Here is a 22,363-nt window from a genome sequence, read left to right as displayed (position 1 = left end):
TTCAACTTCGGCAACATTATACTTTACCGCGTGGCTTCCACTTGCACCATTCATGTTTCTTCACAATGAGAGTTTGTAAAAATATTTCCAATTAAGAGCTTTTTCTGTCTTTTAAAACAGAATCCATCGTCTTTCTTTATAACACTTTTTTAATTAGATTTTATTTTTTTCAGAGAAATTTTAGGATATAGACTTTTTAAAAAAGAACAGAAAATCCCCATATATTCTCACCCTTACAACACTTTAAACAATTTTTTCAGGCACTTTGCACATTATATTGTTAAGATTGTATTGCACCCAAGGTTGACAGAAGGCAGAGACGGCAAGTTTCGTGTGATGCTTTGTTGGGAATATGTTTATATCCATAGGGTTTGCAGCCAAATACATTCATTCATTCATTTCACTTCTCACTTGATAATATGATCCAATGACAACCAATGAAAGAAGCTGATCATTTATTCACATTTTCAAATGGGTTTTACACGGATATTAGCCAGGCATAAAATATAATTCAAAAAAAATGTCCTCTTACAGTCCAGTTGGGTTCAAATAAGTAATAAGAAGAAGTCATATGAAGAAGATAGTGAAATGTGAGAGTGTCTCATACTTATGTTACTTTGGTTAAACGTTTTTTTCCTCATGTAAACTTTTATCCCATCTAAAGAGATTCATCCTCTCAAACCAAAATGATGACCATGATTTACATTATTCTATCTTTTTAGAAACACTACCACTTGATCAATCATATAGTCCAACAAAATATGTATTTTTTAAAATTTTACAAGTATTTACTCTGTGCAGGAATACCGATGTCAGTTACAACATTATGGCCCAGGCAACAAATTGTCAAATAAGATAACCAAATAGAATTGTGAGTTTATTTTTGAAGGTAATTTCCATATTGTGAGAAAGATTTTCTTTCATGGTTAAAACAAGATGAGTGAGGACAAATTATCCTCTTGCTGATAGAGCTGTGTGTATTTGTGATGACTGGAGGCTCTGCAGCCATCTTGAGATCATGAGGGAGACAGCTTACTGATGTGGCTAAATGGAAAGACAGAGAAAGCCTCTGGGTGACATTATTGTGCTGCAGAATTAACCAATCATGGAACTGCCTACTTCTGGGCTTCTTTTTATGAGAGAACAATCCCCTATTGTTTCAGCCACTATAATCAAGTGTCTTATCTCCTGGCGTTGAAAGCAAGCTCCAGAACTAAGGGCTCTTGTCCATGTAGTTTTCACTTGAGTTTTGAAAGTGTTTAGCAGCAAACAGAGATGTCCAGAAATACCACCGTTTAAATGAGGTGGCAGACTTACAGTCTCTTTCAATAGCTGTAATGGATGCCGACCTGGATATGGATCTCGAAATAGGACGCACCCGATTGCTTGGTCACTTTTTCCCTTTGAAATAAAACTTGGAAAGGAGGCACAAGACAGTTCTGCATGACGTTTGCTCCAGTCTTCCAAGAATATAGCACCCCTGTTTAACACCACTGGAAAAGGCACCCTCTAGCCCGTCATGCAATTCCTTGCTCATTCATTCATTCATTCATTCATACAATAATGATTTAAGCATCACCTTGTTTCCAACGCTGTGAATTTAAAAGTGTTTTTGGTCTAGAGAAGAAGAAAAGATAAGAGATTGTAACAAAATATATGGTGATGATTACCAAACCACAAAGTGAATGCACTGTGAGCTGACAGCAATTTTCACATAGGGGAGGGCCTTGTCCAGAGTGGCCTGTCCACTTTAGCAGCCACAGGAAGATGTGTGCTCAATAGAAGAGGCAGACAGTAAGGGCAAGAGGATTCTGTCGATGGCTTTTGCAACCAGGGTGACAACCTGCTTTGCCCGTTGGACACTTTGGTGCAGAGCTACTATCAATGACTTTTTTTCTGCTTCCGGGTAAATTCAACCCCATAAACTCCAAGACAGACCTTTAAGACAAAGAAGAAAGGATGCCAACCAGAAATGCAAAGCTCCCCAGCTTACTGTTCTGAAGTCCTGAGATATTTTCAGTCTTAATAAGGAGCCGGTGCCCAGGTGTTGCACCTGCAAGATGGGCCATTTACTCCAGAGTCCACGCCACCCCAGCTTTGCACATAGAAATGTACATCTCACTCTCGCCTTTTGAACCATTTCCAAGGTTTCCAGTTCAGTTCTCAACTCTGCACTGCAAAACACAATACGAATAACAATATAATAAATTTTAAAAACATTGTTATCAAAATCACCTCCATGACAAATGTGAACTCAAGTAACGTTTGCCACCTTCAATCGAATGAGGTCATTTGCATATAAAAGAATAAAAGCCTCATAGAGCAGCGCATCCTCGTAATGGAGCCATTCAGAGGCTGCTATGTGGATGAGTGAAAAGGAATACATTACCTACTAAATTGAGAAGCACCATTTCATAAAAGCACTATCATTCATTATTTTGCTATTAGGTCTTGCAGGCACGTCCCACCACCTGGAGGACGTCGGCGCTTTCCTTCTCCGTGTGTCTGGGTCGTGGCCGGTGCAGGTGAGGGTTTGAAGGAGTTCTCTAAATGCTGCTACTTTCAATTTCTCGTGGGAATTCCCATTGGTTTCATCGCTGACTTTCACAGCCATTTCTGTCCTCCTGTGACTGCCTTCCTTATGCTAATTGGAAAAGGTATCCATAAAAAGATCTCGGTTCTAAATAGATGGTGAAATGGCAGGTGAGAGCTGATCACTGGTGGGAGCCAATCTTAATGTCTCCCCTTTCCCCTGGGAGATGCGGGGAGGGTGGCAGGGAGTGGCTTTCCCTTGAAAATTAAGCGCCCCTTTATTTTACAAGCTCCCTGAAGTAGGAGCCCTAGCATTTTGTGTTAATTTTCTGTTTAATCAGTGTGTTGGGAACCAGATCACTTTCTGCTTCAGGGGTCCCCGTGGGACGGAAAGGAGACGTGTCTGGGAAGGAGTGGCCAGAATCTGCAGGGCCTGTTCCTCACCTGGAGATGGGGAATGGTCCCCATGAGGTGGGAGGGGCACGAGAGGCTGTAGGGACTGTGCAAGCCCAGGGGATTGTCCCACCCAGGGGACCGAGGAGGAGGCAGCTGCAGCGACCACACTGTGAGAAGGAGACAGTGGGAGCACGCAGACCTCCGGAGAACCATGCACAGCCCGTCAATCCATGGTGCACTCACTCCCTGAGGGAGATTCCAAGAAGTAAGATGTTTCCACCAGTGGGAAAAGGCACAAGGAGAGCTCAGAGCCTGGGCTGTTGTTTCACGCTTCCCCTGCTCTTACAACAATCCTCACATTGCTACTCCCCAGATATGTCTGCTCTGTGACATATTGCACGGCAGCGGAGCGCCCCACCGCTCGCTATGCCTTAACTAAACATAAGCAATACCAAAAGGCTGTGCTTGGATTTCCAAGGACGTGAACAAACGCTGCCGAGGGTCAACATGTGCTTGGCCGTGAAGGTGCCCGACCCCCCTCTGCTTCCTAGAGGCCTGTGGACCAACGAGAAATGCCTAGTGGGGCTCTGGGCACCCTTTTGCACAAGATATGTCAAAAGGAATGCACAATGCAGAAAATTCGTGTGTGCAGGAATGAAACGGGCTGCCCGCACAGAGTAGACATTGCACCAAACACCTACTCCTCCTCCTGCCTCGTGAGTTTGGAAGCCAAGCTTGCCTGAGAAAAATAAACTAATCAAATCCACACTCCAACAGCTGGGGCCAAGTCTCCAGGTACAAACATGTAAATGATTCCTGGAAGATTTTTTTTGAAATCAAAGAAAAGATTTTTCAAGGTCAAAACACCTCCAAGACTCAAATAAATAAATGTCTAGTGGTGGAATTTAAAGTACTCTGAATAGCGGTGGGAGAGAGATTTTTGGACTGGAGTGTTTCCCTGGCCACTCTTAAATTTGTTTCATGTCATACATCAGTGTCCTTGTGTTGGAGACAGGAAGTACAAATACCTACCTATTTAATTAAACTTTTCAAAGGGATGTTTCACCCTTCTAAGGTATCAATTCTAGAGTTTTTCCCCTGTAGGTCTTTAAGCAGACTCTAACACGTTCACCTCCAGTTCTTGCATATGATATGTCTTGATAAATCACGGCCCTTCTACTACAGTAGTTCCTTCTACCCCCTCCAGTCTTTCTTTCTTGTCACCATCGTGTTCTAGGAATCAATGTACGTGAACCAGAAATAGCAGCATCATGTTCTGCTCCTCCTTCTGGCCATTCCATTTTGCTGCCAAAAGGCAACTGAGAATGTTCCAGAGCTTGTATCTAGATAGGCAGAGTCCCTCCCAATGCATTACTTTATTTCTGTTTTAATGTCTCACCAGCTTCATTTGGTCATCAAAGCAGTGACTTGGTCAGAATTATTATTATCCCCAATTTACAGATGAGAACACTGAGACTCACCGAGCTGAGTAACCAGCTGGAAGTCACAGAGCTGACAAATGGCAGAGCCAGGATTCAAAACCAAGTCTTCCGCCTCCAAAATCGAGGCACTTTTCATTCTGCAACTCTGCCCCCATCATAGAGAATTTCTCTCTTGGTACCAGCTAGCACGGCTGAGTGAGTGACAGAGGTGTCCTTAGAGCTGACTCAGGCTGGAGTGGGGTCTGGAGACCACTTGCTGTGCTAGCCTGTAATCTTTAGTTGCTGGCTCTGGGGAAGCCCAGGAGGTCCCCGGAAGATGCCTGAGCTAGAAGGAGCTATTTGGAGCCATTCAAGCAACTTGGAGAGGGGGCTACTAACCAACTGATACAGAGATGTTTGAATGTGTTAACAACAGTACAGCCAGGCTGGTGCACGGTCAAGACTGCAGTCCTCAGAGGTAAAGACAGAGCTGTTTCACAGAAGAAGGGCAAAGGTCAACTGACCTCCCAGAATTTCTTCCTTGCTTGGGATTGCTGGCCCTTGTCAACCCAGGGATGCTTTTCTAGCAATGCTGCAAAGCTCACAAGTCAGAGTCTAACTCTTCTACTATTTCTTAGCCTTCTGGAATCAGCCTCCACCAACTACCCCTCCAGGATGTGGCTAAGTATGTGCCTTGGTTTTATGGTCTAAAGCTTCACTGGTTCCTGTTCCCAACCTCCCTCTCACTTCATACAAGGCACTGAGGCAGGGGACTCAGAGCTCGCGTGCTTTTCCCGCATCTCTCTCACCTAGGAGTACTGGTCCCTCCCCCACGCCCCTGATCCCATCACTAATGTTTCTGTTCTAATGCCTGCCTGCAGAATAGGGCACATCTTCCTTCCAGGAGCTTCCCTGGACCACTGCAAAGTCAGGTTCAAGAGGATAACCTTGCTGCATTGGCAACTCCAAGATTCCAGAGACATCTACTTGGCAAGTTGGGAGAGAAAGTGGAAAATTGCAGAACCAACCCCCTGTCCCAGCTCTGTCCTCCTACAGCTGCCTTCAGCAGACATTCTGAGGCCCAGCTCCCTTCCCCAGGAATGAAATACAAGCTGAGACAGCACCTATGAGAAATGCAGTGCAGACAGGCAGACATCGCAGATGCCAAGGAAAGTCACACACTAACCCTCTCCTCAAGGCCTGAGCCTTCAACATGTCTGATACATTTTGTGGTTGTTGACTTTTATTGTTGTTTTTTAATTGTTATTATTAGTTTATCATTATTAGCAACCTGCTATAGGATATCTCCCATGATCCATAATAAATCTCAGCATGGCTTCATCACCTACGACTCAACAGAAATCAAACGAGTTCATGTTTGTGCCCCATATGCAAGTCAGAGCCACAGGGCACCACTCTGGTTGATGTCCCCCCACTGTCCAGGCCATATTTGATAAGAGGTCTCAAGTCGCACAGTCTGGTGCCTCATTGGTTACAGGAAAAGGTTTTTGCCTCCAAACCTCCATTAACCCATTAACCCAAGGCTTGGGTCTTAAGCCCTGAGGATGTCCAGGGAGCCTTGAACTTGCCTGTGATGGGGAGAGGATGCTGTGCAGAGTCTCAGAGCCCAGATGGGTGTCCCTCCAAGCTGGACCAGGGGCAGGTATCATGTTGGTTGCAATGGATGGCAGGTTGTTTGGATGTGACCAAAACGCCGCCATCAGGGTACCAACTCAGTTTCTGCCCAGCTCCTTGGTGATGTTGATCAGAGTGAAAGCAGAGGCCTACCCACCACCTTTTTTTTCCAACTCGTGGTTTATTTTATCTAGACTGAGTAAAAAAGAACCTCACTCTCTGAGCACATCCCAAATCTTTCTCCTTTACCCTTATAACTAGGTACTTTTGCACTAAAGTGAGAAAAAGTATCTGCAGTGTTGGTTTTTATATGTGGTTACTCAGTAGCTGAGTCAAGCCTGTCGCTGTCTACCTCAGGAAATGGATGGCAGGAAGAAGTACACCAAGCAGAATTTTGAAACAGCCAATGTTGGAAATGCTATTTTACATTATGTTAATGTATTCATTCTTCTAGCTCTCAACAAGGGTTTACTCTTTGCTGGTGACTGTATATAAGGCATCTGAAAATTGAAAGATGCATTCTAGATCAAATACAAGACTAAGTCTCGAGGAGTGGTTGTCTGTTTTGACTACTCTTCATTTTCCATGGTTCACCTTCCCATGAGTACAGTAGATAAAAAAAACTTAGCAATGAAAGCTAGAAAGACAAAAAAGAATTATGTATTAAACTGCCTAAGAAACTTCTCTACTTGAATATCTACTAGTTGGAAAGCAATCAACGTGGCCAAGACAAAGTTCTTCATTTTGTCCCCCAACCAAATCTGCATGCCCCCCACCCTCCACAGCATCTTCCACATAGAAATAATGCCATAATGATTCCACTCAAAAATAAAAGCACCCAATTTTATTGAGCACTTGTTATGTGTGAAGCATTATCCTAAATGTTTTCCATTTAATCCTCCTTATAGCCCCATGGTATAGGTAGTATTATTATTCCTACTTGCCAGTTGAAGAAATTTGTTTGAAATGTCACCATACATGAAAATTGGATGGAGGTGATCAGGGGAGGAAAATGTTGTACCCTGCTTTAGCAGTGGAAGTTATAATAGGTCATATTTTGAACAGCAACAGATATTTTCTGAAAGTTAGTTATTGAAAATATATTGGCTGAAATATGCAGATTTATTTACCAAAATATGAAAATATGCCATTTAATCCCAGATATTCCATGTCTTAGAAACCTAATAAATTTCTTCACCCTTATGAGGTAGTTTCAGGAAAAAAATAGTTAAGGCCTGGTGGTATTCACAGCATTCACTACAAAAAATAAAATATCTACAACTACATAAAAAAACATCAATGAGCTCACAACTCTCAGACACACATATTACACATTGGACTTTTTATTTATATTTCTGTAGGATCTTCAATATCCATATATTTGGTGTCTGATTTTCTCATGTTATGGGATTACACAAAGATGGAAAGTTGTCAGTGTAAGACAATATCCACTGCTAAACTCATCTCTAACGAATTAGTCCTGTGGGAAAAGGCGGCATCTATCTTCACCAATCATGTCAACATTTTTGATGTCTTCATCAGTCAGACTCCAGCCAATTGTCAGATATAAATGGGGAGAGTCAATAGCAAGATTTTCTGAGGTCAGTCCAAGTGATAGTGGAGAACTCTTGGGATCCAAGCAAAACTTTAGACGATGAAGATCCAGCAGGATTCAATCTTCACAACAAACATTGGGCAGTAGTCAAGTGAAGAAGACAAAAGTCAATAAAGGTGATTAGTGTGTCCCCAAAATGAGAATTTTAATATCAATGTGTAATGATCCTTCCCTAGGGCTCCTCATAACTTTGGACAGCAAAGCATATAAGCATGGCCATGTTGGGTGTTTCTGAAATGATGCTAACATTCTATACTCTGGGAAACAGACACTTCTTCCCTACACTTTGGCTTCATCACTCGTTGGCCGCACAGTTCTTTCTGTTCACGCTGTCCTTCCTTTGAAAATGATCACATTTCAACCTCTCTGCTCAATTTACTTTTGTTCATCCTCTAACACTCAGTTCAAGTGTCGCTCCCTCAGAGAAGCCGCCTATGTTTCCATATAGTTCTGGTCTACCTCTTTCACATTACCGAGTATTTAATAACAAACTAATTAAACACTTAATCATTTAATTGGTTCTTTGACATCTGCTTCCCTCATAAACCTACAATTTCTATAACATCAAGGACCATGTTTGTCTTGATCATCACTGTATCTCCACCCTCAGCACTGGTGTATAGCAGGTGCTATATTCCCAGTAAGTGTTCGCTTAATTATCCAGGGAGTGCGCCCCAGTGGCAGTTAGAAAAGCAAACGCTCCTTTTTCCAGGTGCCTGTGTGAAACAGCCCAGATCAATGAGACAAAACCAGCACCTGCTGGGGGCTCCGGGGGCTGCTTCACTTTCCTGATAAATGGGACAAACATCACCGGTGTTGGCTTCTTCCACACTACCTCCTGCCTTGAATATGGCCGTGATGCTTGGAACTACAGTGGCCATCCTGTGGCCGTGCAGGAGTCAGAGCCAATCACACAGACTTCAGACCTTCTAGTTTTGAAAAACTAAAGTGACGCTGCCGAGATCCAGACACCTTGCTAAGTAAGCAAAGCAAAGCCCTGTCTCAAGTAGTTTAAGCTACTGGAGTTTTCTGTTACTTGGGGTGAAAGCATTTCTAACAGAAATTAGCATTGTGTTGAGTTAAGATATCCCAACACTCTGAGATTTCACCATCTGAAATTAAAAGAGATCAGATATCTCTTACATCCAGCAGCACTAAAACTGACTCTAAGGCAATTCACAATCTGGTAGCTTACAGAGGGAGGAGGAAGAAGAGATTAAAATACAGTCACAGAGAAAGTGCTTTAATTTATATGTTGGTCTCAGTAAAAGCGAGTGTGTATCACTTTCTCTTCCTCCACCAACATTACTATGAACAGTGCAGCTACGGCAAGTAAAACCCACTAACAGCGTAGTATAGAGCCTGATGTCAGCTCCGTTAAGAGTGGGCAGCCGCTAGCTGCTCCTTCATCTCCTGACATTAATTATGTAATTAACTATGTAACTAATTAATTATGTAACTAATTGACAACCACATACTTGAATCCTGACCTTTTGCTTTCATGTCAGCTCATTTTCTTTAGAATAAAAACAGAAAAGAACAATGTTTCTCTGTTCTATGTGTAGCTATAATTAATTCCAAAAATATCTATCCTTCAGCCACATACAGCACTTTTTACAGTCATTGGAGGCGTCACTGGTAAGGCACACGTTGTCACTGCATTCTCAGAGCTATTAATAAGGCAAAGCTAACATGTTGCCTCTCAACTGGAAATTTATTCCCCATATCCCAGCCTTTGAGCGACGGCTGCGCTCTCAGCCAAGCTCAACCGCTGTAATCACAGATTCAGGATCTGAGATTGAGCTTCTCATAGAAATCAAGAATGAGCTGGATTTTTCATATGTACATACACACACAGCCTGTCTTTTTTGTATCTTAGCTCAGATATCATAGTGCATTGTGTTCTATCTAATTGCAATAAAATTTCTGACACAATATCCATTATATGTGAAATTTACATACAAATGGCAAATAAACAGAATCCTGCTGCTGCGTGTCGGTCTGAGGTTCTTGTGGTCACAAATCCTATTAGGGGCTTTATTAACCTTCAGTGATGGAAATGCTCTATCTGAGCCTATGGATTTCAGCTCTGCAACCCAGCCCTGCTGCAAAATGGAATCCAACTCCTTAAGACTTTTTTTCTACAACCCAAAGCCACAAAATTGAGTTATTGCCTTTATGCTGTAGAAAGCATTGAGAATATCTGCCCAATCTCATTTTTTCAATTAGCCATAAATGTTCTCCTTTCTCCTTCCATTCCACCCCGTAATTATACCTGGCTAGTGAGCACAAAGTGGTACAAGTTAACCAATTAAAATTTCAAAATACTGGTAGCAGCCGTAAGTCTAGGCCAGACAAAAAAAAAGGGAAGGGGTAGCAGTAGCAGCTGCATTAGGAAGCCTTGGGTGAAGACCCCAGAAAACCTCCTTAGTGAGACAGCCTACCTCTCCCTGGTTTCAGGTTGAACCCAGGTAAGAAACATCCAGGACTCCCAGAACTGACAAATTCCAGGCATTGCCAACCTACCATTACCTTTGAGACCAGCTGCCTTCTGTTTCTAGGTAAGGAAGAAAAACCTATTTGAAGATGAGCTGAACTGAAGTGTGCACCACACAAACCCTAAAAAGAATTCAGGAGAATTTCCCGTTCCTCATGGAATTCAAATTTTAAAAGTTATTTCAGATTTTTTTGAAAATTAAAATATTTATTAAATCATTAAAAAATAACATTAATAAACCCATGAGATAATGTAACTAAGTTTTATGAAAAATAACTATTTTTTGAAAACCAAAAATAAAACTTTGGGGCTACCCAGTGGCATAGTGGTTAAGTGCGCTCATTCTGCTTTAGCGGCCCAGGGTTTGTGGGTTCAGATCCTGGGCATGGACCTACACACCATTCATCAAGCCATGCTGTGGCAGCATCTCACATACAAAGCAGAGGAAGACTGGCTCAGATGTTAGCTCAGGGCCAATCTTCCTCACCAAAACAAACAAACAAACCTATGAGAAGAGAGGCATAGTTTTGCATTTTGGCAAATCTCCAATGCCTGGCTTAATAAAAGACAGCTGGATTCTCACATCAGTTTCTGCATTCGATCTGTTGTAATATCACACATCTTGTAGCTTCTGGAAGATTCCACTGTACACACGAGAAAGAATGAAAGCGAAAAAGCAAATAACAACTTGCTGCTGCCCCTGTTGCTACTGCTGCTGCTGAAAGAGTCTTAAGGACTCCATGGGTCCCTGGAGCCCATCCTGAGAACCGCGGCTTTAGATCAGCACCATTGTGGATCCAGATCAACATGCCATTCGTGAGCAGCATCCTTCAGGTATAAAAGGCCCGTTACCAGTGCTCTCATGCCCAGAGTGTTGGAAAGCCTTTCACAGGAGGCTCTGCTTGGCTCAGGTTCACATCACGCCCTCTGCCATGTGTCTTTCACGTAACCTGCTAGTGACCCCACCAAAAGAAGAAAGTGACCTGCTTTTAGTGTCTCAAAACTCGTTCCACCAAACCTTGGTATAGGAAGACATAGAAACTGAGGCCAAAGACATTGTGCTGTGTCCAAGATCTATTCGCTGGTAAGCAGAATGAGAAGACAGGATCTAAAGTCACGGAAGATAATCGCAGACGAGTCCCAGCCCTCATTGCCTTCACGATGGACCGGCTGAACTGCGACTATGGCTCCATGTTAATTTGCCTCGTCTCCCCTGATGAAGTGAAGGATCCTGGGGTTTCAGATTTTAAGGAAGAAGATATTCCAGAGAGAGGAATTTCAGGGAGTTAGAGGGTCTTAATAATACCTTTTCTTTTCTTGGTAACAATTTCTCACGCCAATCCTAAAGGAAAGTCCCTAATGGGGAAATCCAAAGCAGGACCCTATGTATCCTCCACCTGCCAAATGGAGGCACCGCCAAATTGATCCGTCCCACCGCTAAAATCTGCTCTGCAACCCCAAAACTGCTGAGGAACGATTAGGAAAAAAATGAGTCACGTGGGTAGGACAAGGAATGGGGGTTCTGACTTGAAGAACCTCAAATTTGATAGGATTTATCTAATCGTATTTTATTGCTTTCTAGCACAAGGTACCAGGCACATGAGCTAATTGTTGGATCCAGATGTTGTAGGGGTATTTATCCCACAGATATTTACCGAGTACTTACATGTTAAGCACGGTTCTTAGCCCTCAGCTGGATAATTCAGGCACAGTCCCTTCCTGCACGAAGCTGACACTCTAGCGAGGGTCACTGACACTAAATAAAGAAGCAAATAAGTATTTCCGGGAGTGACGGATTCTGTGAAGAAAATAAAGCTGGATAATGAGAGAGAGTGCCCGGGCTGCAGTCTCTTTGGGATGGAAGTAGAAGGCTCTTTAGAGAGAGGTGATGTTCGAGCTTAGAATTCACTGATGAGAAGAAGCCAGCCATGCTGCCATCCCAGAAAATAACATTCTAGGCAAAGAGAAGAACCACCACAAAATGTCTTGAGGTGGGAAGAAGCGTGGTGATTCACGGAACCCATAGAAGGGCCCCGTGGCTGGAACACAGGAGCAGGGGGTGGAGGGTTCTGAAAGGCCAGGAAGGTGAGCAATGTTGTGGGGAAGTACTTGAGTTTATGAGCATTGGCTTTGAATTTTCCTCATATTCTGCCATGACTCATCTATTCACAATCAAATCTTTCTCAAATATGCATAGAATAAAATGGCCTTTCTACTTTACACCCAAACCAAATTTCAAATATTCAAAAAAGCCTTACTTCAGATTCCAAGCAATTCAAAACAGTCCCTTTGCTGGCTCCGTAAAACTTCTCTTTCCTCCAGAGAAATGGCTCCTAACCTTGATCCTGACGCCCAACGCCAAGGGCAGGCAGAAAGTTCCTTTAGCCAAGCCCAGCGGAGCACAAGTACTGTATAAATGTTTTGATTTCCATTTAGAGGGAAAGCTCTAATATATTTATTAAGTATGAAAAGCAAGTACATTGCCATGGTAAGAACCAAAATCACTGCTAAGGACCTTGGAGGTTGATGCAAGACTTTTAATATGGTATTTCAAATTTCATCCAGTTCAACAAACACTTAATGAGCTCTAACAAGCTGACAGTTCTGTGCTGGGGATGTAGAAACTACCAGTCAGCAATTGTTTCCAAGAAGTGCATAAGCAAAGTGGCAGACACAGTAAGAGAAGTCCTAGTGATTTTTTTTTTTTTTTGAGGAAGATTAGCCCTGAGCTAACATCTACCACCAATCCTCCTCTTTTTGCTGAGGAAGACGGGCCCTGAGCTAACATCTGTGCCCATCTTCCTCTACTTTGTATGTGGAACGCCTACCACAGCATGGCTTGACAAGCAGTGTGTAGGTCCGAGCTCAGGATCTGAACCGGCGAACCCCAGGCCGGTGAAGCGGAGCGTGGGAACTTAACCAGTGTGCCACCGGGCCGGCCCAGAAGTTCTACTGTTTTGAATAACGTATAAAGGGAACAAAAAAGAGGGTGGGAATAATTCCTTGCAAAGAGCTTTGTGGATTTAGACTCTGTGGCTCAAAAACCACGCAAATTTGCATGATTTAGACATCAAATTTCACAACTGTGGATTATAAATTATAACAGCGTGTAATACATTATCTTTTTCCCTTCTCTCATTAAGTTATCTTTGAAGTCATCTGTCTAAATGACAGTGAGCAGCAGTCAACCTAAAAAACAACAGAAGTAAAGGTTTGGCTTTTTTTTTTAATGGAATTAATAGAGATAAAGGTATACTCCATTTACAGAAGAAATCCAATGAAATTGTCGCCAAACAATACCCCTCTAGTTAGAATCAAATCACAAACCGTACTTTATATGCCTTTATGAATACAAGGCTCTTTATGAATGTTTTTAGAATTGCTTACTGCACAAATCACGGCCCAGTAACTATAAACCTATAAAAAGTGGAAGAAACAAATGGAACCAGCTACCTATAAATGAGGTACCTGCAAAACTTTAACAGATCCACTAGACAGACAACTGGCTTTCGGCTGTTGTTATTTTTTTAAGTAAAAACCTGCAAAGTGAGCAAAAAAGGGTTTCTTGGCAATCTGAGAAATTCTTTCAGGCCTCAGAAACTAGCCCTGTCTTCATGTCCAGGGCTCCAGAATCCAGACTTCACTTCTGCCTTCATACAGGGTCCGTTTCTTTCAGCATTTATGAAACAAGAAAACACAATCCGACTTAGACCGCTGGCCCCTCTCCGGGTACAGCCGCTTCTCGTGGGCAGGCTTCATTCGTCCCTTTCTGTGCTCTGAGGCTCCTTCATACCCCTGCTCACACAGAGCTCTCGTAAAATGCTCCTGCCCCGGCGCCATCACCCTTGGTGTCTTCACCTGTGATGCTCTTCCTAGAATTCTCGTGGCTGGTTTCAGATGTCTGCCTCCTCTCCCGAGAAAGCTTTCCCTCCTAGATCACGTTTTCTGACAAGCTCTGCTCACCACCCAAGCCCTGCTAATAACTCCATCACTTACAACGGGGCTCATTTTATTCAAATTGCTTTCCACCACTGGAAACTAGCTGGCGGACTTCTGCACGGTTGTGCTTATGTCCTGACCTTCCCCCACAGCGTAAACACCTTGAAAGAAGGACTTGGTCAGCCTTGGTTCTGCTATGCACATGCCTAGAAATGAGCCTTAAAAATGAGTCTGCCCAAGCTGCAGGAGAGGAAACTGAGGCCGAGAAGTCAGGTGACTCATCCAAAGTGGGAGAGCGAGATAGAGAGTGCTGTGCTGAATTACACCCCGGGCGGTCCTAACCAGCAGGCGGCACTGCCCCTCACTCACACCCAGGTGGGAAGGAGCTCAGAGAGGAGTCAGGCTGCCAGCCTCTCTTGACCAGGGTGGGCTCTTTCTGCTGCCTATGGGAGAGGGGATAGAAATACATCTGCTCTGTTAGCAGCAGGCTCCCAGTAGGCACGCAAGAGGTCAGGAGGTCATGTCAAAGGGTGATCTCCATGACCTCAAATTTCTCCCCCAACCCTAGCCATCCACAACACTTCAGCATTTTGATCAGCTTTTGTGATAGGCAATGTCTCCCAGAGACGCCCATCCCCTACTCCCGGAAAGCGGTGAATACATTACATCGCATGCAAAAAGAGCTTTGCACACGGAATTAAGGTTAGGGACCTTAAGATGGGAGATTATTCTGACTATCCCTGTGGGCCCAATATAATCACATGAGCCCTTAAAAGTGGAAGAGGAAGGCAAAAGAGTCAGACAGAGAGATGCAATGCAGAAGAAGAGGCAGAAGAGACTGGAAGCATGAGAGGGACCCTACCTGCCATTGTAGGCTTTTAAGATGGAGGAAGTGGACGATGAGCCAAGAAGTGAGGGAACTCTCTGGAAGCTGGCAGGACAGCCAGGAAACAGGAACTCAGCCCACACCCACAGGAAACAACCTGAACGAGCAAGGAAACTGTTTCTCCCACAGCGCCTCCAGAAAGGACGCAGCCATCCACACCTGGGTCTCAGTGCGCTGAGGCTTGTCTTGGACTTCTGACCTACAAACTGTGAGGTCATAAATCCCTGCTGTTTTAAGGCACTAAATTTGTGGTCATTTGTTATGGCATGAATAGAAAACCAACGCAGATTTAGAGAGAAAGGAATGTTTTGCCTGGATGACAGGGTTTGTCATCTTCTGGGAGACTCAAAGTCAATCCACGAGCTCAGATTTGTAAAGAGACCAGCAGGGGTCGCAGAGGCTGTCCTCATCAATTAGATGCAACCTGATTGGCAGGCCAGGGACATTAAAAATGGACAGTGCACTGGCTTCAGTCTCATCTGTGTGCACTGCAGCAGATGGCTCTGTCTGCCTCAGAGATGGACCGAGTCACAGGTGTGTGTATGATTAACCATGACATCAAAAGAAACCTCCCCAGCAAAGGGGGCCATTGACTTCTCCTATGAGTCCAGGCGTCATGGCACGCTGTGCCCGCAAACCAGCCAGCCAGGGGCCAAACACGGCAAGCACAGTAGAGCAATGAGTTCCGGTGCAGATGGTGTTTCCATAATAACCGAGGCAAAAGGAAAGGCTGGGTGAACTTCAGGGAATGAGGAAGAGCTTGGAGAAAATTTCAGTAGCATCTCATCACTAACATCTAGTAATAACCCCCACCTGTTCATGGAAAAGCCCCTATTTACTCTCTGAGAAACTGCCCTGACTTGATTCAGTCCACGTGGTTTGACTGAAGCCCAAATGGGTGGACACGTGACCAGGTTTGGCCAATCAGAATATCACATCCTCTGGCTTACAGGAATTGGTTCTGGGACGAGCTTCTGACTCAAATCTGGCCAATGAGTGACAGTCCTGGGATCTCTGCTGCAAGCTCAGTGTTCAGGACAGCAGCTAGCACATCGCGGGTGCCCAATAAATACTTAATAAGTGAAAACTGATGTCTGTTGTTATTTAATTGCAAGCAAATCATACTTTGCAAATATATGTGTGTATTTTGCAATGGTTTAATTAATGTTTGTAATTATTATCTCTATAGTTTTGTTTACTTGTTTTTTGGAGGGAAGGGATGCTTTCCTTGATGAGTGTATGCTTCCACCAGGGCGAGGACCACATTTCTATTGTTTCCCACTGTAGCTTCGGCGCCTTGTAGAAGTCCTAGCACACACTTGGCACTAGGAAATATTTGTTGAATGAATGAAGGAATGACACTCTTTTATTCCCAGCCTCAATATTGTTGTTCTTCTTGGGTTTTATGTCTGGAACTGTGTGGGTATATAGTTTGGATTCTGGTTCTTTTGACTTGAGAATAGTGAACACAGTTATGTACAACATTCTGAGCCTAATTCAATCAGAAACAAATGTCCATAACAGACTCCCTCTACTTTACCTCTAAGAAAGACCTAACCAACTGGTGTGGGCCACTGATGCAGGATTCAGCCCAGGGGACTAACTATTTAATGTGCATTATACGCTAAGCTGAGCCAAAGCACGTGTTAATTCATCTATCTGTCTCCAACCACTTCAAGAAAAGCTTCTTGTCTCATAGTCTACAAAAAATGAACCAGCAGGACCACTGTGTGGCGATCACTTGAAAATTATAATTATCAAATACATCAGGCAGCTAAGCAGTGCAGAAAGTAACTTAACACCCGTTGTTACACCCACCACCCAGCTTAAAAAACACAACACACAGATGTGCTGAAGCTCCCTAGGAACCCCCACCAGGTGGTTCCATGCACCCCTGCCCTCCCCGAGATCACCACTATCCTGACATTTATATGTACGATTGCCAAGGATATTTGCTATTTTATGCTTTCACCACACAAGTGCATATTCATAGAAATGTATGCAATTGCTTTGCATGTTTTAAGCGTATATAATGATATCTTGTTCTAGATATGCTTGGGCAACTTGCTTTTTAATTTTTGTATTCAATCTTGTGTTTTAAAGATTTATCCACGCTGAAACATGCAGCACTAATTAATTTTCATGGTTGATTAGTATTTCCTTGTATGAATATAGGAACGTGTGCGTCTTCCTTCTTCTGCTGGTGGGCGTTTCAGCTTAAATGCCTTGTGTCGCTGCCTTTCTGAGCACAGCAAGGAAGTGAGAAGTCAGGCTGGGATGAAAAGAGCTCGGTTCAAACCCAACTTCCCTGACTTGGTTTCTTTGTGAAAGCCACTTCACATTCCGGAGCCTCAGTTTGCTCATCAAAAAATGGGGACCATGGGGCTGGCCCCGTGGCTGAGTGGTTAAGTCTGTGCGCTCCGCTGCAGGCGGCCCAGTGTTTCGTTGGTTCGAATCCTGGGCACGGACATGGCACTGCTCATCAAACCACGCTGAGGCAGCGTCCCACATGCCACAACTAGAAGGACCCACAACGAAGAATATACAACTATGTACTGGGGGGCTTTGGGGAGAAAAAGGAAAAAAAAATAAAATCTTAAAACAAACAAAAAAAAAAGAAATGGTTCCCGAGCAAAGAAGAAACCCTCCGTACAGCTTGACTCTGAGCCACAGCAGTGTTTCAGGTAGTCTAAAATAAGGAAATGATTTTTAAAAACCAGGGTGTGGGGGAACCCAAAATGGAATATAAATGGTAGTAATGAGACTGACTATATTACAATGAATCACACAGTCACACGATCAGAAATGAGAAAGAAGAGATCTAGGAAGTCACCTTGGAAACGGTATTTTGACTGGATAGATACTAGAAGGCTAATGACAATTAGCAATTGAGAAACAACTTACAGTAGGATTGAGCAAATAAGTAAACATATAAGAGGACGTGAGAGCCAGGCTGCTCGCTGTCAGAAAAAGAAATGAAAAGTAAGGACAAGCGGAAGGTCAGGATGAAGCTTGGTGATTTATTGGAATCAGGGCTATCAACATGAATCCTGTTTTTAATGGATAGATGGATAGACAGACAGACAGGTGTGTGCACGTGGATACAGGGGTGAGTGTGCATACTTACATCTCCTAACTCTCTACCAGGGGGCTTAGGAGCAATGAGACCGTGGCAGACACCCCACACCTTGTGCTGGGACCTGTGAGATGGAGCGCAGTGCTGGGCAGCATTCCGGAGACCCCTGGAGCAGCTTAAGAACATTCTCCACATGACATCAGTGGGCACACAGCCAGCCAGACCTGAGGGTAAAACGTCCAGGTTGGATCTCCTGAGTAAACCTTTAACTTCTCCGGGAGTTTCACATGCAGAAAAGGAAATAAAGGAAGTACTAATCTTAAATAAGTTTTCTTTAATTATAGATAGGTTTATTACACCTCCTATAGATTGATTTACAGGAACATTAAGGCCTTGTCCTCTCTCGATGATTGTGGCAAACTCCCCTGGGAATTCCAGGCTTCTACTTCTGTCCCGCCATACCTCAAGCAAAATGTGAGACAAATTTTGTCTGAAAGCTCATATGCAAAGTCGTACACATCAGTGGTAGGTCCTCTTTTTGTCCTAGAACCAGCTGACCACAAAATGTGATTTCAGAATTTAGGAACATGTCATGAAGCCACAGCGACGTGTTTTGATAAACACCTCATGCCCCGACAAGCCGTCGTCCCTCCGTTTAATCTCAAAATTCAGTAGAGTAGCATCATCTTTGTCCCACCAGTAGGTGGTATAACTGTTGTCCAGGTACTGAATGAGAAATGAAGCTGAATGGGGTCCAATATTCTGAGATTGCCTTCACCACCCCACGCATGAGGGGTGTCCTTAGAGAACCTCCATGAGCCCCGCTAAAATGGGGTTCCCGTCGCTACCCTTGTTCTGAGCCGTGCAGAGAACTCAGTTCAGAGTTTCCAAAAGAGAGCAGGAGCCCACGATGTGCATCAGAGAGCGGAGCATGCGGGTAAAGATCTCCCGGCCTCCCGGTGCCAAGAGATGCTGGCTCTGGAGAGGCCACTGACAGAGCTTCAAGGGAAACCCCATGGCCTTCTGGAATCCAGCAATTCCCCACCAGCCCTAATTCCTGGTGATCAATAATCTCTTCAGCTCTATACATTTACCGGTTCATGAAATGTGACATACACGGAAGCATGTATGTGTGACGTTTTGGGGTTGGCTTTTTTCCCTCAGCACGATGCCCTTGAGACCTATGTAAGTTGCTGTATCAATAGTCCTTTTACGGCTGAGTAGTGACCCATGGCATGGATGTCATACACATCAACCATTCACCACTTAAAGGACACGTGAGTTGTTTTCAGTTTTTGGTTGTTACAAATAAAGCTGCTATGAATATTCATGTATAGGTTTTAGTGTGGATGTAAGTTTTCATCTATCTCTGAAAAACGCCCAGGAGTGCAATTGCTGGCTTGCGTGGTAAATGTGTTTTTAAACAATATAAATGTAAATTATAATAAAATAGTCAAACTATTTTCCAGATTAGGAATTTTACATTCCCACCAACAATGTATGAGAGATCCAGTTTCCCCACATCCTCACCGATGTTTGGCAGTGTGTGTGTGTGTGTATATAAATTTTATCTATTCTAATAGGTGTGTAGTTATTTCTCATCTCATCTCGGTCTTAGTTTGCATTTCCCTAATGGCTAGTGACGTTAAACGTCATTTTCATCTCCTTACTTGCCATCCATATTTGTCGTCAGTGCAATTTCTTGTCTTTGGTCCAAGTTTTTACTGTTGTTGAACTTTGCTTTTTTTTCTTTCAGATATGGTTTTTGGCAAATATTTTCTTTCAGTCTATAACTTATCTTTTCATCTTTAACAGGGTCTTTTGCAGATCAAACATTTTTAATCTTGATGAAGTCCAATGTATCTTATTTTTTCTTTGACGCACTGTGTTCTCAGCATCAGGTTTAAGAACTGCTCACTGAGTCCTAGGCCCCAAGATGTTCCGTTTCCTGCTAGAAGTTGCATTATTTTACATTTTACATCTCCACCTTTGATCCACACGGAGTTCATTTTTGTATGAGGTGTGAAGTTTAGGACAAAGTTCATTTATTTCGCCTTTGATGTCCAATGGCCCCAGCACGATATGTTGAAAAATATTGCTTGTTTTTTAATTAAGACATGATACCCCTCTGCTGAATAATTTTCTTGCAGTCAGTTTTCTATCCGTATGCCACTTCTGTGCCACCCTATTAACGGAGACTTTCTCTGGTCTTAACAAGCTAACAGTCTATCTCATCAAAGAAAAATAATGGGTGTTATTCTCAGCTTTTCTTTCTTTTAACCCAAAATGCCCCTTTTTAACTCTCACGCCGCTCCCCCCATCCTTAGGGAATCTGACCCGAGTCCAAGTCTCTGCTCACTTAGACCTCTCAGCCCTGGGGGCTCAGGGCTGGCATCTGCTAAAGTCCCAGGAGCAGGAGGTTTGGGCAAAGTCAGCCTGACTTGGTCACAAATTAATTCCGGGATCCCCATGGGGCCCACAGGGGATGGAAACTTGCTCTTTACGTTAATGCAAGAAGGAGGAAACTTTATGCTAATGCAAGAAGCTGAGAGACCGAGAACCCAGGAGTCTCCTGAGCTGTCCACACAGGTCTGCTCCAGAAGGGAGAGAAACCCACCTGGAAGATGCGGCTGCTCACAAGCTGCGCAGAGGCCTCTTCCGGGCGGGCCTTTCTTCTGTACCTGCGGAGCTGAGGCCCGGCTCCTCGCCTGCCCTGGGCCACCCGCGCCTGTGTGGATGAGAAAGGCGCCAGATGCCAGCGGCTCCTGGGGCTCCGAGGCCATCTCTCCCGCCCCTCCCGCGGAGTCCGCGCGGCGACCCCAGTCCCACGTGCGCAGAATAAGACAGCAATGGTCCTCACTCCAGCTGGCCTCCTCTGGAACGCTCCGGGCACTGCTATGTGCCCAATGTGCCCATTAAATCTCGCCCCTCCCCGAGGCCGTGCATCCCGGTCGTGGAGAGGGGCCTGAGGTGAGAAGCCTCAGATACCCGACTCCTGGGAAGCCCAGTTCCGTTAGAGACTCGCACCCACTCGCCCCAGACACCAGCGTCTCTGAGCCCCACAACCTCTACGTAGCTGCAATCCCAAATCCCATCGCACTGAATCTGGGGAGTCCGGGTGGAGAGCCCCAGGTTTCTGCCAGGCTGGAGTTCGCTGTTAGCTGCTGTGAATGCGCCTCCCTCGACGACCCCAGATCAGCTCCAGGCCCTGGGGCTGGGGGAAGGGTGCGAAACGCCGGGCTCTCCGCCTGGCTCCCCAGTGCCAGTTTGACAGGCTGAGGGTCTGGATTCGGGGTCAGGACGTGATTCTATGCTTTGCGGAAAGGGGTTCACATAACCGGCCCCCACTTTCTGGATCCTAAGTGCCACGTGTTCAGTGGGGGTGGGGGTGGATCCCACGGAAACCGGGAGTCGGGGACAGTAAAGGCTTTCCCTCAACCACGCCCCCTCCTCACTTCTGGGAGCAGAACGTGGTGTGATTCCGGTTGCTTCAGATGGCTTCAGGTAGGGGTTCTGAAGATCCTGGAACGGGCAAATTTGCCCCAGTCCCACACATGGCTGCTCCAGGGTCTGCCCATCCAGGGAAGGGCCGCTCTGCGCCCCCCAGGAGCGCTGCTGGTGGCCTCAGCGCCCTCCCCAGGTTTCCCCAAGAAACCCCAAGTTCGAGCTACCCCCGTCCGACGGCCAGTGCGACAGATGCCGGCTCCCGCCTTACCTAAACCAGGCAGGGCGCCCCGCCCCGCCCCGCCCCGGGGCTGCGTATTTGGAGCGCACCCTGAGTCACGCCGCCAGCCCGCGGCCCCCGCCGGCTGCTCCACGCTCCGGGGCGACCCTGCGCAGTCCAGTCGGGCGGTCCAGCTGCGTCTCCGAAGGTCGCGCCCTTCCCTGCAGAGCGGTCCTCATCCGGCGGCTCCGGCTCAGGCGGTTGCTGGCGCTCAGATCCCGGCAACTTTCCTTCAGCAGCCGCGGCCGCCGCCGACCCCCGGCCCAGCTTGTCTGTGCTCGGCCCCCGGCCCCGCCCAGGTCCCAGCCCCGCTCACCCAATCTGTGCTCCACCCCTAACCCCGCCCAGGTCTCAGCCCCGCCCGCCTTACTTGTGCTCCGCCCGCGGCCCTACCCAGGGTCTCAGTCCCCGCCCAGCTCACCTACGCCGCGATCCTGCTCAGGTCCCAGGCCCTGCCCAGCCCACCTGTCCTCCACCACCGGCCCCTCCAAGGACCCAGCCCCGCCCAGCCCACCTGTGCTCCGCCCTTGACCTCGTGCAAGGGAGAATCCCTCTAGGCTGGAAGAAGATGCGCAAGAAAAAGAGTGAAAAAGAGCGGAAGAGCGCCTGCAGCTCCCTCAGGAATTCGCTCCTCTGCCCCAA

The 22,363-nt window shown here is 45.3% G+C and overlaps 1 long non-coding RNA gene across 1 annotated transcript; it reads right to left on the bottom strand.

Annotated features, from left to right (window-relative positions):
- Positions 1 to 7,311: 7,311 nt before the first annotated feature.
- On the bottom strand, positions 7,312 to 22,039 carry LOC102150157 (uncharacterized). Its single transcript, XR_290734.4, has 4 exons — positions 21,713 to 22,039; positions 20,615 to 20,725; positions 18,049 to 18,221; positions 7,312 to 7,661 (listed from the first exon to the last, which is right to left on the bottom strand). It is a non-coding gene; the product is annotated as an uncharacterized lncRNA (long non-coding RNA).
- Between the last annotated feature and the right edge of the window lie 324 nt (positions 22,040 to 22,363).

This window comes from Equus caballus, chromosome 8 (genome assembly GCF_041296265.1).
Source record: "Equus caballus isolate H_3958 breed thoroughbred chromosome 8, TB-T2T, whole genome shotgun sequence".
Taxonomy (NCBI): domain Eukaryota; kingdom Metazoa; phylum Chordata; class Mammalia; order Perissodactyla; family Equidae; genus Equus; species Equus caballus.
Note: the sequence above shows the minus strand (reverse complement) of the source record. Positions and strands in the feature narration are given on the sequence as shown.